The sequence below is a fragment of the Myotis brandtii genome, unplaced genomic scaffold (genome assembly GCF_000412655.1).
Source record: "Myotis brandtii unplaced genomic scaffold, ASM41265v1 scaffold39, whole genome shotgun sequence".
NCBI lineage: Eukaryota > Metazoa > Chordata > Mammalia > Chiroptera > Vespertilionidae > Myotis > Myotis brandtii.
Genome location: NW_005364953.1, coordinates 59,259 through 76,758, shown reverse-complemented (window position 1 = coordinate 76,758; position 17,500 = coordinate 59,259). Strand labels below are relative to the sequence as shown.

At 37.0% G+C, this 17,500-nt stretch overlaps 1 pseudogene; it reads left to right on the top strand.

Moving 5' to 3' along the window:
* Positions 1-6,715, top strand: part of LOC102263229 — a 44,914-nt pseudogene extending 38,199 nt beyond the window's left edge.
* Positions 6,716-17,500: the final 10,785 nt, after the last annotated feature.

Sequence of the window (17,500 nt, the reverse complement as noted above, 5' to 3'; positions counted from 1 at the left end):
ATATTCAAGGAAAGCCCTCTACCTCCCCCTTTACCTGCCTAAAAGAATTCAGATAGAAAAACCTGCTCCAGGAAGGAAGATCACCTTAGCATCATAAATATGATCTAAGTGTGACAGACAGGGTGGAACCTAGAAAAGTCTGTTTCTTAGACTCCCCTCTGTGTCTAGGTAGAATAGCAAGAATTTGTTTACCACATGTTTGCTCCTTCTGATATACCTGTGAATTGCCTACCTTCTCTTTGAAGTCCAAACCACTAACCTCCTTTCTCCTTAGCTCAAGATGACATATAAGCCTCAATTGTTCAAGTTGTCCTCAGTCTCATATTCTTATGGAACCCCATATGTACATACATAATAAATCTGATTATCTCCTGTTAATGTCTCATGTCAATTTGATTTTTAGACCAGACAGAAGAATTAAGAGGAAAAAGATTTGAAAAATTTTCCCTCCCCCACATTTTTTATCACAATGCTATACTGCCTATTCCATGAAATGATAAGATCCCAAAAAAGTCCATTTTTAAAGAAAAACAAAACAAAATTATGTTAACCCTATGCCTCATCTCACAGAGTAAAGACAACGGTGCCAGTAAATTTAGACAGGTATCTTTCTGATCTTTGAAAATATCTGACTTCAGAAGCACTCTTAACTTTTAGAATAACTGTAACATGAGCAAATGTATATTTGTAAACCTTGGCAAAGAAAATGTTTAACACTAGCCAAGATGATCCTAAAAAATAAGTTGGTGAGACTTGCACCCCATTCAAAAATCTTAAAAGTTTATAAAGCCACAGTAATTAAGATGGGATAGGATAATAGATCAATGGAATGAAATAGAGAATCCAGAAACAGATTTTTGTATATGAAAACCTGATATATGACAGAATTAGCCATTGAAGATCAGAAGGAAAAGAATAGGCTATTTAATAAATAGTTCCCTGATAACTGATTGTTTATATGGAGGGGGAGAAGGTATCCCTATGTTATATATAATAATAATAAAAGCATAATATGCTAATTAGACCAGACAGTCAAACAACCTTCTGGATGACCTTCCAGACAAAGCTGGGGCTGCGAGGGCCAAGATAGCTGCCATGGCTGTGAGGGCCGAGCCCCTTGCATGATTTTCGTGCATCAGGCCTCTAGTACCATATAAAATCAGTTGCAGATCTATTAGTGAAGGTTCCATTTGAAAGGCCACACTTTTAAAAAATTGTAAGGGATAATATCCATTATGATCTCAGGTTAGGAAACACATTTTTAGCATATAAGAAAAGCAATGGTCACAAAGAAAAAGACTGATAAGTCTGATACATAAAAATTGAGAACTTATGTTTATCACAAGACACCATAAAGAAATTAAAAGGCAACTTACAAACTTAGAGAAGAGAAATGCAAGTCACACAACTGGCAAGAAAATAATATCAGGGATATATAAAGAACTCCTACAAATCAATAAGGAAAAATACAAATTGTTTATTAAAAAATGGTCCAATAATATGAATAGGTATTTGACTAGAGAAATTATAAATGGCCAACAAAAAGCTGTTCAACATCACTTGTAATCTGAGAAACACAAAATAAAAACATAATGCTGTGAGACTAACAATCACCAAATTTGTAATAAATTAAGAGTCTTTTAATAAGTGCTGGTAAAGATGAGAAGCAACAGAAAGTTGTATACTCTGCTGATAAATTAGTATGAATACTTTGAAAAAGTTGAATATGCTCATTCTCTATGATCTGGTACTGCTACTCCTTTACACATACCCTACAGAAATTTTTGAACATGTATATAAAACATATGCAAGAATGTTTCATAGAAGCACTTGCAATTGCAAGACTTGAGAACGAATCAAATATTCATCAATAGGTGAATATTTAAATTATTACTCATACAATGGAATACAGTTCTGAAAATGAAGAAAGTACATGTGTTAACATGAACATATATCAGAAATATAATTCTAAGGTAATAAATAAAATCACAGTATTATTCCATACATATAAAATGAAAAACATGCAAAAGAAAATAATATTTTGTATAAATATATATACATATGTGATTTTTAAAACAGAAAATAGCTAGAGGATGATGAACACACAGTTCAGTATAATGCTTTCCTCTCATGAAAGTGATAATGAATGAGGGGTGCAGCAGAGTTTTCAAATGCACTGATATATGATGCTCTTATTTCCTAAGCTGGTAAATATATGGGTAATAAATATATAGGCGGTTGATATATAGGTACTCATCTACTATTATTTTCGATATATGATATTGTTCATTATACACATTTTATGCATCAGCTTAGAACGTATATTTGAGGAGTGGAATTCAAATTGTGCTCCACTGAGCTGCCTAAAAGACCACTGTAGGAGGAGGTGAAAGGGATGCCAGAGTTGTTAAAGTATTGAGGAGGTAAGACTCTGAACTCCCCCACTCCTATTTCACTCAAAGCATATAAAGAAGGTTTGAAAGCAGTTTCATTTCAAGCAGGGTTATTTTGCAGAAAGAAGAGTGCACACTGAGTCACAAGGACCCCTGTACACTTATGTATTAGTATGGCATTAACTATTTGACAGAAAGCCAAAGAAATCAAAAGTTTAAGTATCAGTAGCTATTGTCCAAAAATGACAAATTCAAAATAAAGACAAAACAGTCATAAATTACATTATAGGTCAGGATGAGAAAAACTGGTATCTATTTACATGCAACTTTGCAGGAATTCATCAATAATTAAATGGATAAAAAGAAGCAATTTTTCTCTAATCCTCTGGCCTTGGTTCCTTCTTTCAACCACCTTCATAATCATTCCCACCATTGTATTCTTTTTAACCCTACTTCAGCTGCTCATTCACTCTCTCTGATAAAATGCCCCATGTGGCTATATATTCTTTCTTTTATAAAGCATGTCGGCAAATGTGAAAATTTATCAACTCCCCACTATTTCAGAGTCTCTCCACATCCCTAGCATCAATCATAGAATATTATTGCAAAACTATTCTGATCCAGCTGTATGCTTCACCAATTCCAGTATCTAAATGGAGACTATCAAAAAATGTTTTTATGGCCTTAATTTATTTTTCTTTTCTCTATAGCATTTTCTACCTGGGACAACATCCCTGCTGACTTTGTCTTTTTGTTTGGTGAAGGTCAGCTTTAACTGTGTCTTGGCAGTTCAGCAGAGATGGATAATCTGTTTAATGAGGGTAATTTCCTGCTCACCTATCCTTTATTTTTTCATCATATATTTGGCACATTTGGTCATGGTAGTTCATCGCTTTCTTTGCAATGTTGCTTTGCAAATGAGAATGAGAGCACTTATTCTGGGCAGTGTGGAAAAAAGCTATCACAGGAAGGGTGAGCCTCACTTTACAGGAGACATAGGTTACCAAAAGGTGGGTACAAATGGCATTTCTGTAAATTCAGCCTTATTTTTCCATAAATGAATGTGGATGTTTTTAATATGCTTTATATCCATCTTTGAGTGATCATTACATTCTTTACTCTTTAATTTTTTTCATTTTACTTAGGTCTTTCCTCCAAGTTGTTAATGCATTATAACACACATCAAATATTCCAAGAGAATGTAATATTTAAAGAACCAAAATGAGACATTTGGGGATATAGAAAGATATTTTATAATGTGACTAATCACCTCTCTAATTTATTGGGGCTTTAAAATTTGAACATTTATTCACAGATAAATACTCTTGTAGACAAATACTATTATAAAGGAGTCTGTATAAAAAATATTTCCAAGTCCTACTAGATGACCCTGTACTCAGTAAAGGAGCTAATCTATGCAGTACATCACAAACTAGTGTACTAAAACCAAGGGGAGATAACAGCAAGCAGTGTGCTACAGGATTTGGCACATATCCTCCTGCAGCTTCCTGGAATTTCACTGTTACTCAAAGACTTTAAAGGCAGGGAGAGATTCAAGTAATTAAACTAAGTAATTAAAAGCAATATTTTTATTAAAATGAACATTCTGAAGCAAAAAGTTATACTCATATATTTTTAAGTAAAATACAACTATTCAAAGAAATACCCTGCTTTTAGAGGTGCTTGGAAGTTTCCCCCCTCACCCTCACAGTTATAGTAAAGTTTACTCTTCTCTACCATTGAGGTACTTCGGCATAAAAATTTGAAAAGTCAGATATACAGCACTTCTGACAAGAAGCTATCCAGTCTCTATTTGAACACTTCATATAACAAGTGGGCTTTCATCTCAAAAAGGGAAAGTACTTCATTGTTCAAGTGCATAAATATCCTATAGAATAAAGAGGTAATATGCAAATTGATGATCATGCCCTCGCACAAGATGGCCACCCCCATGTGGTCAAAGATGGCCGTCCCCATGAGGTCACAAGATGGCTGCCACAAGATATCTGGCAGGGGAGGGCAGTTGTGGATGATCAGGCCAGCAGGGGAGGGACCAAGCCTGAAAGGGAGGGCAGTTGGGTGCAACCAGGGTGGCAGGGGAGGGCAGTTGGGGGGGACCAGGCCTGTAGGGGAGGGCAAAAAAAATCAATAAAATATATTTTTTTAAAAAAAGATGGCTGCCCCCACCTTATCACAAGATGGCCAGCAGGGGATGGCAGTTGGGGACGACCAGGCCAGCAGGGGAGGGCAGTTGGGGGGACCTGGGCTGCAGGGGAGGGCAGTTAGGGGTTACCAGGCCAGCAGGGGAGGGCAATTGGGGGGACCAGGGCTGCAGGGGAGGGCAGTTAGGGGCGACCAGGCTGGCAGGAGAGGGCAGTTGTGGTCAATTGTGCTGGCAGGGGAGCAGTTAGGTGTCGATCAGGCTAGGGGGTACCAGGCCTGCAGGGGATGGTAGTTTGGGGGTCCCAGGCTGGCAGAGGAGGGCAGTTGGGGGCAATGGGCCGGCAAGGGAGCAGTTAGGCGTCAATCAGGCTGACAGAGGAGTGGTTAGGGGGTGATCAGGCTGGCAGGCAGAAGCAGTTAGGGGCAATCAGGCAGGCAGGCGAGAGGTTGGGAATAAGCAGTCCTGGGTTGTGAGGGGTCACGGATTGGAGAGGGTGCAGGCTGGGCTGAGGGACACCCCCCCTCCAGTGCATGAATTTCGTGCACTGGGACTCTACTATCCATATATGTGCATAATTTATGTGGTATATACATCTTTATGTATCAAAGTATATAAAAACATTAGCATTGCAATCTCTGGGTTAATGATATCATATTTCCATCTTCATATGTTCTGTGAAATCATATTTTCCAAAACCTTATAATAAAAAAATAAAATGTCCTTTTTTTTGTTTGTTTGTTTGTTTTTTAAAAAAACCTTCAAGAGCAGGCAGGCTGCCTTACCTGCATAAGCTCTCCTCCTCCTCCATTCTGGATTTGTCTCTTTCCAGTTCCAGCCGTGGGCAAACTACGGCCCGCAGGCCGGATCCGGCCCGTTTGAAATGAATAAAACTAAAAAAAAAAAAAGACCGCACCCTTTTATGTAATGATGTTTACTTTGAATTTATATTAGTTCACACAAACACTCCATCCATGCTTTTGTTCCGGCCCTCCGGTCCAGTTTAAGAACCCATTGTGGCCCTCGAGTCAAAAAGTTTGCCCACCCCTGATAAACACTACTTTTTTTCTTGAAGCGTAAGAAGAGCAACCTAAGCAATGTCAACAATGAAACTCTTCATTTGCTTGCTCTTTCTCCCTCTGCCTGATACACTCGCTGGAACTGGAGTAGGTAAGAGGACATCAAAGCCTGGGCAACACAGGACCACTTCTGCCTCTTGGGATCCATATAGGGTAGGGCGCATGTGCTCCCTGGGTCAGCGAGGTTCACTTCTGCTCCCAGTGTACCCTGCGAGCTGAATCATAGAGCGTAACGAAGGACTACAGCACAGTGAAATAGAAGTTTATAACTCTACTGGGGGGCGGGGGGGTTGTTAAGATATGAGCAAACATCTCCTGAGGAAAATCATTTTTGGGACTTTAAGATAAAGGTTATAGGTAAAAAAAGATGAAACCCCAATTCATTTCTGTGAAAAATGCGAATTACCCATTAGAATCTATGGGCGGATGATTCCATGTAAGCATGTTTTTTTCGATGGCTGTGCTATTTTAAATGGAAATGAAGGCAATTAAGGTGTGTCCAGGCTGTAGTAATCCTGTGAGGCAAGTGAGATACACGCACTAGGTTCTATCTTCATGAGCAGCTGTGTTCAAGAATGCAAGAGAACATATTTATTTCAGAGATTTAGATGCTCATATCAACTTACATCATATGAGAGCTTAAAATCTTGTTGCCTATACTTAAAAATAAAACTTGGAACCAAGATAGAGAAGGTGCAGTGTATATAGACAGGCTGTTAAAAATGGAAGATTTGGTTGCATTTGTGGAGGCTCAAACTTGTGAAGGTTGAATAACATAACTTTCCCATTTGTTCTTCATTTTGATTCTGAAAAGAAAGCTGGTTTTGCCCATTTCTTATTTTTAAAAAACTTTTTTAAAGAAAATGTTCATTCTTCATATTGCCCCACCACCAGCTGAAATCTCTGATCATTTTATAATGCAGACAGACAAGCATTGTATGAACTATATTCCACCAAAGCAGTACATTATACTACCACCTATTTTACAACATGTGCTTCAAAGTCATATAATTAACCACAAGACGATATTTGAGCTTCTTCACCAGAATTATCTGTCCTTGGCTTCACCTCTACCTCTTTCTGTAAGTCAGCAAACCTTTGTATTCAACAAGAAAACAGCAATTTAATAACTCCTTATTCAGAATTACTAAAATTCAGGTGAGTATTCCCACCTCCTGCCTCCATACCTGCTCACCATCATCCTGAGTATCAAGGTCAAACAGTGGTATTGAACTCTCATCATATTATGTCTCCATAGTAACATTCTGGACACACTATCTCCTCTACTGCCAGTAAGCCATCAAATGCCACATCCTTCCCAAGCTGCAGATACTTCTCACTTGATTCATAGACAGGCTTCAGGTCTACCAGTGACTTCTATTCCACTGCCCTTTCCATAGACATTATTGTTCAGATGCCACCTTGTATAAAATGTCATCCTCCAGGACCCTCTCCACCTCAACAGAGTAGTTCACTTGTAAATACACATCCTACTCACCATAATAATTCTCACTCTTTACCCCAGTTCACTGAAGATCAGGGAACTCTGAGCCTTCTCTTTATATAACTAGGGGAAGTGAGTCATGGTATGTAGCCTGCACCTAGAAGGCAATTCCTTTCTCAAGGATATAGGGTTTGTCTTATCAAACCCCACTTCTTGGACTATGTCATCCATCAGCAAGATAGAAACCATATTACCAATAATATTATTTTGAATGAAAGGCATGATGAGAAAAAAAAAGTATTATCAAACTTCTAATTAGGCTTTGACCTTTTGGGGAAGGAAAAGCATCTCTTACAGAGATAGCAATAAAACACTTAAAGTCTTGTCCTTTAAAATGGTTTTAAACCTTGATCTTGAGAATGATTTCAAGTAACTTTACTATAGTTCAGATAAGTGACTCAGTTAAGCATAGCTATCTTCTAACAATTTTGTTCCTTTAGTGTAGTAAATTGACCCAGATGTGACCATTTGCAATATTATTTCCTTAAAAAATTTGTCATATCTTCAAAAGTGTTGTTTTTGTTAAACCAAATGTTTAGTTTTCCTTTTATATATTTTGTTATCTGGGTAAAAGGACTAAATTTCAGTATGGTTGTAAAAAAACAAAAAGGCCTTTGTATACAAATCTATCTCTGTGTAACTTTTAATGTTCTTGTATCTAGGCTCAAAATGCTTCTTTGTTATTGTGGCTCAGGCTCTATGACTCAAACTATCTGCAGGGTGAGCCCTGCCCTGGATTCTAGGAAGTCGTACAAACCAGAAGTATTTAAGCAGCTCTAGCCCAAGTCTGTCAAAACCAGCATCAAATCCATCTTACTACTCCAACCCTGACCTTATGTCCCAGTTATAATGGGGCACTGCCCCATTGCTGTGTTAAAAAAATAAAGTGAGACCTATTGTTTATATGAGTAAAATTCTATCTCAATAGGGCAGCATCCAATCTAGCAGATAGAAAGTAGCTCCAAGGAGCTGTAAAACAATGAAATATTTCTTTAGGTAGAAGGGAGGAGGAACAAAGATGTTACACTAAGCATAAAAGCAGATTGGTTGGCAAGGTTACTTTTCTTTAGTGGATGTCAGGGGTCTATTAGACAGATTACCTAACTAATACTGATCATACTATTCCTGATTTCCTGGTTTAAGATTTCATTTCTGGGAAAGCCAAAGTTATAATTAAGTCTAAGTTTGGTGACATGAGGCTTAGCATAAGTAACTCCATTTTGTTGTCTTGTTTTTAACTCCTGAGAGCCAGTGCCCACCTTATATTCTAGATCCAGTTACCAAGGCCTTTTCTTATTCCCTAGCTAAGTAATTTATTATGTGGTATAGGCCCTCCAGGACTGTGACCTTGACTTTTATTTGCCAGTGTAAGTTTAGATAAAAATCTAAATTAATTTAAGATTTTTCCTAATGCAAAAAAGTAGAGAACTTTCCTTACCCCACTTTTCTTTTGCATTTCCTTCAGAAAACTTGATTACAAATGCTAGTTTGATCTCTTTGAAATGTATGTAATTTTTTTTCAAAGCTAAATAAGCCTTTTGCAGTTTTTGTCCCCCAGGAATGTTGTTCATGGAGACCAAGGAGCCATCTCTTTAAAAAATAAACACCAAGAAGGGTGGTGCCCTGCCTCCCTGTCTGTGGGAATTTAGTCTCAAGATGTAATGTCTGGCATGTAAAAACGATGAGAAATTTTATTCTTTGTATGGATAGATACAGTTAATGTGTATATGATAAATTAACATATATAAACATATCTACACATTAATAGGTTAGCATATACATAAAGGGGTATGAGTTATTTTTTGTGCTGCAGTCTCTTTGGTGGATTCCCTGTAATGCACATCGCAGTCTGGTTTAATGCTTATTCAATAATAAAAACTATCTTATTCTTTTCTACATTTTATGGAGAGGTTTTATTGGGTTGGTAGGAAATTTTATGTTTAATTATATTTCCCCAACAATTTGGCAATGAGGATAGGATCCATCTGGCAATTCCTAAATTGGGTGGATCAGCTTAAGGTCTGTGGCCACACAACAGTCAGGTAATAAATTCTGAATCATAAAAATTATCCTTTCTAGCTCTCTATTCTTTTGGAATACTAGTCAGATGAACTACCCTCTCCAAATTCAAGATTTTATTATTGCATAAGCATAGGAGATATAAGGTCTAAAATTCTGTCAGATTACCATTAGCTTTAATGGTGGAAAAATATGCGAAGCCAGAAATGTTGCCCGCAGGTCTGTCTCTTAAATTGCTAATAGCTCTCTGTCACATTTGGAATGGGTATACATATGAGAATACTGTCTTACAGTAGCCTGAGGACTGTTTCTTTGATTTGGACAAATTAACATATTTATGGGGGTTTTTTAGAACTGCCTCATTCCAAGAATATGAATTACTAGTATTTATGGGATGACTATCATTCTAAGGAGAAAGTAAAAAATGATTTGCTAACCAGAAGGAAAGATTGAGAAAAATGGAAAAGGAAATGCAAGAATTAATGCCACTTTCTCTTTCACAGAACCTCTTGTCTCAGTTGTCCCAGCTCTTTCTGAGTCTCTATATCTTCCCCTACATCAAATCTACACTCCTGGGAAGAAGGAGGTAATGATTGTTTAGATGGGTGGTTCCCTCCATTAGTAGATTTCCCTGCCAAAAAAAGTCAAGTACACAACTTCTCCTGCTACTAATGGATTATCTGCCCTGTTTGAGGGCATATATTTATATGCCTCATATCCCAGTCTGAATCCACTTCATTTCTCAGCCCTGGAATTCACCTCCAAGAATTCCTTGTCAAACACACCAGGTTAGCTAGGAAAGCAGACATGATAGAGAGATGTGGTCAGGGAATAATTAAGAAGTTGGATAAAAGACTGTTTCTGTATGCAGGCAGAATAGAGTAACTATTCTTGCCTTTTCTGGTACATACTGGTTCAGAAGAGTCTCCCCAGAATGTGCCACTTGGGCATGCAATTATTTTGAGCTGAAGACACTTGAGACCCAAAAGACTCAGGAAGAGCTTTTTGCCTTTCCCTTGATTGCCTAAACTAATTTAGATAGTTCTCTTCCTGGACCAAACCCGCTACCACCAGAGATAACTACAAAGACTATGGACTAGGTGTGGTCAGCTGGGGGAGAAGCTTGGCAGGGCCTGTTTGTTCACAATCCTCCCTGTGTTCCATTGTCTCTGCATGGCATGACAAACATTTGTTTTTCCCGTCTTCCTATAAATTGCTCTTCCTCCTTTTTGAAGTTCCAGACCCTTCCCCCTTTTCCCTGGCTCATAATGGCATATAAGCCTAAAATGCCTGACAGGCTGTGGGTCTCATATTCCTATGGGACCCCCATACATATGTAATTAGTTTTTCTCCTGCTAATTTGTCTCATGTCAATTTAATTATTAGATCAGCCAGAGGAAGCTATAAAAATAGAGGAAGAAATTTTTTCTTCCCAACACTTCTGTCCCTTTTCCCCAGTTGTTCTCATACAGATTGTTTCTCTAAGAAACATAAAACCTATTGGGGAGAGATCTGCTGTGCAAATGGAGGACTACCATATTTTATACTCCAAATGGAATGTTTGGTGAGCTCCCTTGGAAAAAGTCATGTACTTTGGTTACTATAAGCCAGGGCTGAAACAAATTAACACATTGCTCTGGGCAGTTATTTGAGAATAATGATATTGACTTAATTTGAGGTAGAGAACAAGTAAGAATAGCTTACCAAAAGGATCCAGTGGTTCTCAACCTTCCTAATGCCGCGACCCTTTAATACAGTTCCTCATGTTGTGGTGACCCCCAACCATAAAATTATTTTCGTTGCTACTTCATATCTGTAATTTTGCTACTGTTATGAATCGTAATGTAAATATCTGATATGCTATATGTGTTTTCCGATGGTCGCGACCCACAGGTTGAGAACCGCTAAGCCATGGTCATGTGTAAAACAATGATATCCTTTGTTTAGAGCTCAATTTGAAGGAATAAAACTAGTTATAAAAATTAGGGGTAAAAAAGGAGGGAAAGGCTTTTAAGTGTACTCACCCTGTAATACTCCTATACTTCTAGTAAAGAAGGATGATAAATTTGATACAGATCATTTACTACTATATAGATTTGTACAAATCATAAAGTAAATACATTTTCTGTTCCATTAACCTATGTAGTTCTTAACCCTGCAACTATTCTGACTTCAGTACCATCATCTACAAATGTTTCACTGCAGTTGATCTATATTCTATTTTTTTTCTTTTTTCTTTTCCTCTAGTGGATGTGTCTATACTTCGGTTTGCTTTTGCTTATGAAAGGAGTCATAGGTAAGTCCTATGAAGTTAGAGGATTCCAAAAGGGTTTGGGACTCTCCTACTATTTTCTCTAGTCAGTTACAGGAAAACAAAAATTTCTCCCACCAGGAGTATCTATGATTATTCAATATATATGTAGTTTTCTGGTAGTGTCAGAAACTAAAGAGCAATAGAAAACTGATACTTTGGCTTCACAGGGGCTTAAGACCTCATTAGAAAAACTGCCAAACTGAAAAATATATCTGAGGCATCTGTTGTTAGATAAAGGTCACAGTGTTTTATAATATAGGAGCCAATTATGCAGATAAAACTACCTACTAAAAAGCTACTACTTAGACAATTTTTGGGACTAATAGGGTTTTGTTGACAGTGAATGCCAGCTTTTACAGAGCAAGCAAAACCTCTGACAATGCAATTGCATGTTAATTCTCTGGTTCTTCTGGTCTGACCCCTAGAATCTCGAGACACTTAAACAATTTAAATTGGCTATAGTCTGTTCCCCAGCTTTGGAGATTCCAAACTTTGTAATACCTTTCCATTTTTGTCCTGAAAATCAAGATTCTGCAAGTATAATTTTAACTCTAAAGTTGGGGTTAGACTATAGACCAATCTAGATGCCATGACACTGGGAATGCCTGAATATCTGCCAGCTGTGGTGGTAGCTACCACACTTACTGAAAAGGCTTGGCCCTTATATTGGGTCACTTGATTTGAGTATACCACATAAGGTAGTAATTTTCTTACAAGTGCATAAGACCAAGCATTTGTTGGTGCACTGTCATTCTGGCTATGAACGAACATTATTATCCAATCCTAATATTATGCTTGGAAGTTGTAATTTCCTTAACCTGCTACTCTTTTACCAGATTTTAAACAAAAAATAGATGATTGTGAATGTACAACAGTAATAAGAGAAAACACTAGGCTCCAGTGTAGTTTATTTGATAATGCTTTTCAAGATTCAGATTTCATAATGTTTACTGATGGGTCACATTCATGGGACAAAAGTGGCCAACTTGAGGCTTTCTATGCTGTGGTGACTTATTATGAATCTCAGAAGCTTATGTTTTATCTGGAATTAAGTTAGCGCAAGAAGATATGTTAATAGCAGTTACTAGAGCTAAAATTCTTAGTTCTGGACTTAAAATCAAATATACAGAGTGTCCCCCAAAAATGTACACACAATGTCTGTAGATTCTATTACATATGGAAAAAGAAATTTATTTTAATAAACACTGCCTTTATAATTATTCAAGATGTGGATACAGATTTTGGGGACAACCTGTACTGGTACATACAAGTGTTAAATATGGGTTGATATCTGTCATGCAACAAGGCAAATTTATAAAAATAGGGGATTCTTGACTTCTGTGACAATTAAAACTTCTTGGGAGAACTGAAAGCTGATTTGTTAAAGGTTTTACAACTGCTGACTCAGATTATCAGTAATTTATTGTACAGCTCACACAGGAAATGCTAAAATTTCTGAAAGCAATGATTTTGCTGAAAGAGGTGCAAGGCCACAGTTAAAATATGACAGACTCCAAACTTAGAGGCCTCCATTTTGAATATGAGAAACCTTTGTCCATTTTCAAGAATAAGTTTCACAAAGAGAAATGAACAAATGGTTTGAAAAAGAAGCTAAAAGAAATTCGACTGGACTATAGGTATTACATAACAAAACTCCTATACCACACTCATATTTGCTCAATTAGTTTATTGTTATGTTGTCAAAAAAAATCTAAAAGAGGGATTTTTAAAAGCCCTAGACTCTTACTATGCCTTTTTCATATGCCTATCAAATAGATGAAATTACTCAAAACATATTAAAGATATTTGTTATTTGTCAGCAGAATTCTTTATAGACCACTCCTAAGGTAGGTGCAGAAAGTTTTCCCTGACCAATTTTATCAGGAACTTGATGGAAGATAGATTTCATAGAATTAATGCCTGTAAAAGGTAAGACATTTTGTCTAGTTATGGTGTATATGATTTCTGAATGGCATTAAGTCTTTCCCTCTTCAAAAGCAGATGCTCAGGCAAGGGTAAAGGTCCTCTTAGTGCACATAATGTCCACTTTTGAGACCCCAGAGTTTACTGAATCAGATAGAGAATCCTTTTATGTCCACTATTGTCCAAGAATTATACAAGTATTCACAGATTTCTAAAAGTAGAATGGATATCTCATTGGCTAAGTTTCAGTAATCTATTGGTTTAAAATGGCCTAGTCATTTACCACTAGCTTTTTTAAAAATTAGAGTGACTCTTGCAAGCAATAATATTCTCTCTCTCTCTCTCTCTCCCTCTCTCTCTCTTTGAACTTATCATTGGCAGAGCTGTGAACTGGGGTCTGAAATGACTTCCTCTGCCTGATTTAACTGAATCCTCTCATAATCATGTTCATTATTAAAATGACTTCTGTCTTCCCTAGAAACCCTGTAACATAAAGTCAGAATTGCCTGGAGGGACTTAAAGGAAGAAGTCTGCTGCCCCTATCAAACTGGACAATTTAGTTTACATAAAAGTGTTCTAGAGGAAAGATGTGCTGCCACCATGCAGAGAGACCACTTCAAATGCTGCTGATCACATCAAAGTGAAAGAAAAACCCAGATGGATTCACGCTCTGGAGGACTTAACTGTGATTCCCAAAGGACATGAAACTTAAATTTTCTAGAATAACTGATATAGGGGTGGGCAAAAATAACTTTACAGTTGTTTGTATGGAAAAAGACATGCAGATTATGATTATTACAATAGCTTTATTAACTGTGTTTCATGTACTCACAACTGTACACCTACTTTTGATCACCCTATATTGGTACTGAACTCAACTGAAAGGAGGTATTTTAAAAAATTTATTATTTCCAGACTGCCTTCTTGTCATATTCATCATAGTAGTTATTTCAGTTACTATAAGAATCAGATTTTACTAGAAAAAAATGTTATTTGTTACACCATTTTCTTTCTTTTTGTACTCCCAATAATGGTTCCTAGAGTTCGATCTGTACCCTTCAAAGGGTGCCTCACAAGTAGAACTTTGAAACTAGATAATGGCCATGGGTGTCTTTGTGTTTTACAACTGGGAGAAATTATTTGAGAAGATGGAAGGATTACATAGGGAACTAGTTTATCCTATAATTGTAATGTTACTTCCATGATTGATGAGAAATCAGGGGAAAATTATTGGGCCTTAAGAAAACCTCAGCTAAAAATTTAGATTATCAAGCTCTATAGTTAAACAATTCATTAGGTATGGATAGGATATCATTCAAAAAAACTACAAATAATGCTCAAGTACAGAATTATTTGAAAGGCTAAAGACATCACAATAGTTTGTAAAATTAATGTATGACAAAGGAGAATTTTTGTGCATTGTTAAACAAGAATCTGTTTTAACCATTCACCATTGGTACGATATACTTAAAACTTGTTGCCCTAGGCAAATATTGTAGTTGTTAATTTGACATATTATAATTCTGATAATTTGTTTTGTATTTTATTATTAGCTTTCTGGTTATTTAGACTGCTGTGGAGAAAAATAGCAATGGCAATGAGTACATAATTAGAAAACTGTAGTTTTATTAGAAAATTGTTACAGAAATGGAAAATTGTAAGGGTAAACACAAATCTAAAAAAATGTAATTTAAAACTTTCCCTAGTGCAAAAAGAACTCCCCCCTCCCTTTTCTTTTAGCATTACCTTCAGAAAATTTCAGATTATAAATGCTGTCTCTGCCTCTTTGAGATGTATGTAAATCTGTTTCAATGATAAATAAGCTCTTTGCCAGTTATGCATCCCAGGAATGTCATTCTTAGGGGCCAAGAAGGCATCTCTTTGAAAAATAAAATTCAAGAGGATGGTACCCTATTTTCCTCTCCAAGAGTAACTTCCTGCTTGTCAAAAAGATATAAGAAATGTTCTTTTTACTTTGGATAAAGATAATTAACATATATATATAATGAATTGTATCTGCCTGGCTATATAGGAAGGATGAGATTTCTTTTTTGTCTTTAGTTTCTTTAAGGGATTGCCTTTGATATGCATCACAGTCTGGTTTAACATTTATTCAATAATACCGTTTCATTATTTTCTAGATTTTTGTGGAGTGGTGTTACTGGATTGGCTGGAGGTGTTATGTTTGTTTTTCCAAAACACCAGTCATTTATCTCAGGGAAAAAAGTGTTTCCCTGAATCTCCATCTTGGTGGTCTTGCTTTCTTTTAAAGTCAATTTTATTTGAGTATAACCGAGTGAAATGCTCCCATCTAAGTGGACAGTTAAATGAGTTTTGACAAATGTGTACACTATCAAGGTATAGAACATTTCCATACAACCAAAAGTTCCCTGCAGCCTCTTTGCAGTCAATCCCTATTCCATCACTGGTATAAGACAACCATTGACCTACTTTCTATCACTATAGATCAGTTTTGCTTATTGCAGTAGTTCATCTAAGTGGAATCATACAATATGTAACCTCTGGTGTCTGGTCTCTTTTGATAAATGTAATATTCTGAAGGTAACTCATGTTTTTGCATGTACCAGTGTGTTACTTTTATTATATAGTATTCCACTGTATTAATGTACTACTTTTTATTTTATTTAAATGTTGATAGACATTTGGTTGATTTCCAGTTTGGAACTATCCCATATAATAAAAGCCTAATATGCTAAGTGTCCAGTCTCCAGTTGGCCATTCAACCAATCAATGCGTAATATGCTAATGATATCCTAAGGCCATTCAACCGCTCCCTATGACATGCACTGACCACCAGAAGGCAGATAGTCAACCGGTGGACCAGTCACTATGACGTGCACTGACCACCAGGGGGCAGATACTCTGACTGGTAGGTTAGCTTGCTGCTGGGGTCTGACCGATTGGGACTGAGCGAGATGGGCTGGACATGCCCTGGAACCCTCCCGCAGTCCGTCCCCAGCTGGCCCTCCCATGTCGTCCCTCCCTGGCCTCGATAGTGCACCGGTGGGGTCCCTCGGCCTGACCTGTGCCCTCTCACAATCCAGGACTCCTCAGGGGATGTCAGAGAGCTGGTTTCAGCCCAATCCTGCAGGCTAGGCCGAGGGACCCCAATGTTGCATGAATTCGTGCAACAGGCCTCTAGTAATAAATAAAAGCTGCTATGAACATTCAGTAATAAATTATTTTGTGGACATATGTTTCATTTATTTGGAGTGTACAAGTATGCAGAAGTCCAAAATGTGTAACCACATAGAAACTTTACCTCTTTAATATTCCCTTTTCTTCTTTCTTTCCTTTTGATTCAAATGGACCTCATTCAGCATCCTGACTAATCTCCCTTGCACATCCACTTAATCATTAAGCCCTCAGGATAATTAGGTTCTGATCCATGTCAAATAATCTTAGGGACAAAGCTTCAGGTCTGTTGACCACAGAAACAGAGTTTTGGTCAAACTAGAGATAACATCTAGGCCTCAGTTGTGTTTCAGCTCCAGACCCAGAAAAGCAGCAAAACCAGATGAAACAACACCATGGCTAATATCAGAACCAGGTGCAATGACCCCTACACCATGCATATCACACGCAAAGGCTAACACAGGCCAAATAAATAAGGTTTATGTGGGCCACAAAAAAACAAAAGCTTCAATTTTCATAGAAACGTAGGTTTATTTTGATAGAGACATGCTGAAGACAAAGGGCTGAAATAAATGAGTAATCGTTAACATAAAATTACAGAACATTTTAATAAAATTTAATATTTTTTCTTGAATATTAACTTACCAGACACTGGATAACTGCACAAATTAATAAGCATTAACACAAGTAATCCTATTTTTCTTGTTCTCTGAAAGCGAAATATTTCCTGTTGCATGCACACCAAAAAAGGCAGTACAAGACTAATGACGTGGCAATCGGCTGCTAAAATATTCCCTGCTAGTATTAGTGGAGATAAATGGTGCACCTGAACGTACAGCGCGTAAGGGAAAATGCAACATGATGATTATAGTAATCAGACATTAGCGAACATTGTAGTTTGTTATTAATAATTATGTATAACAGGATATTGTAAAAATTAAGTTACTAGAT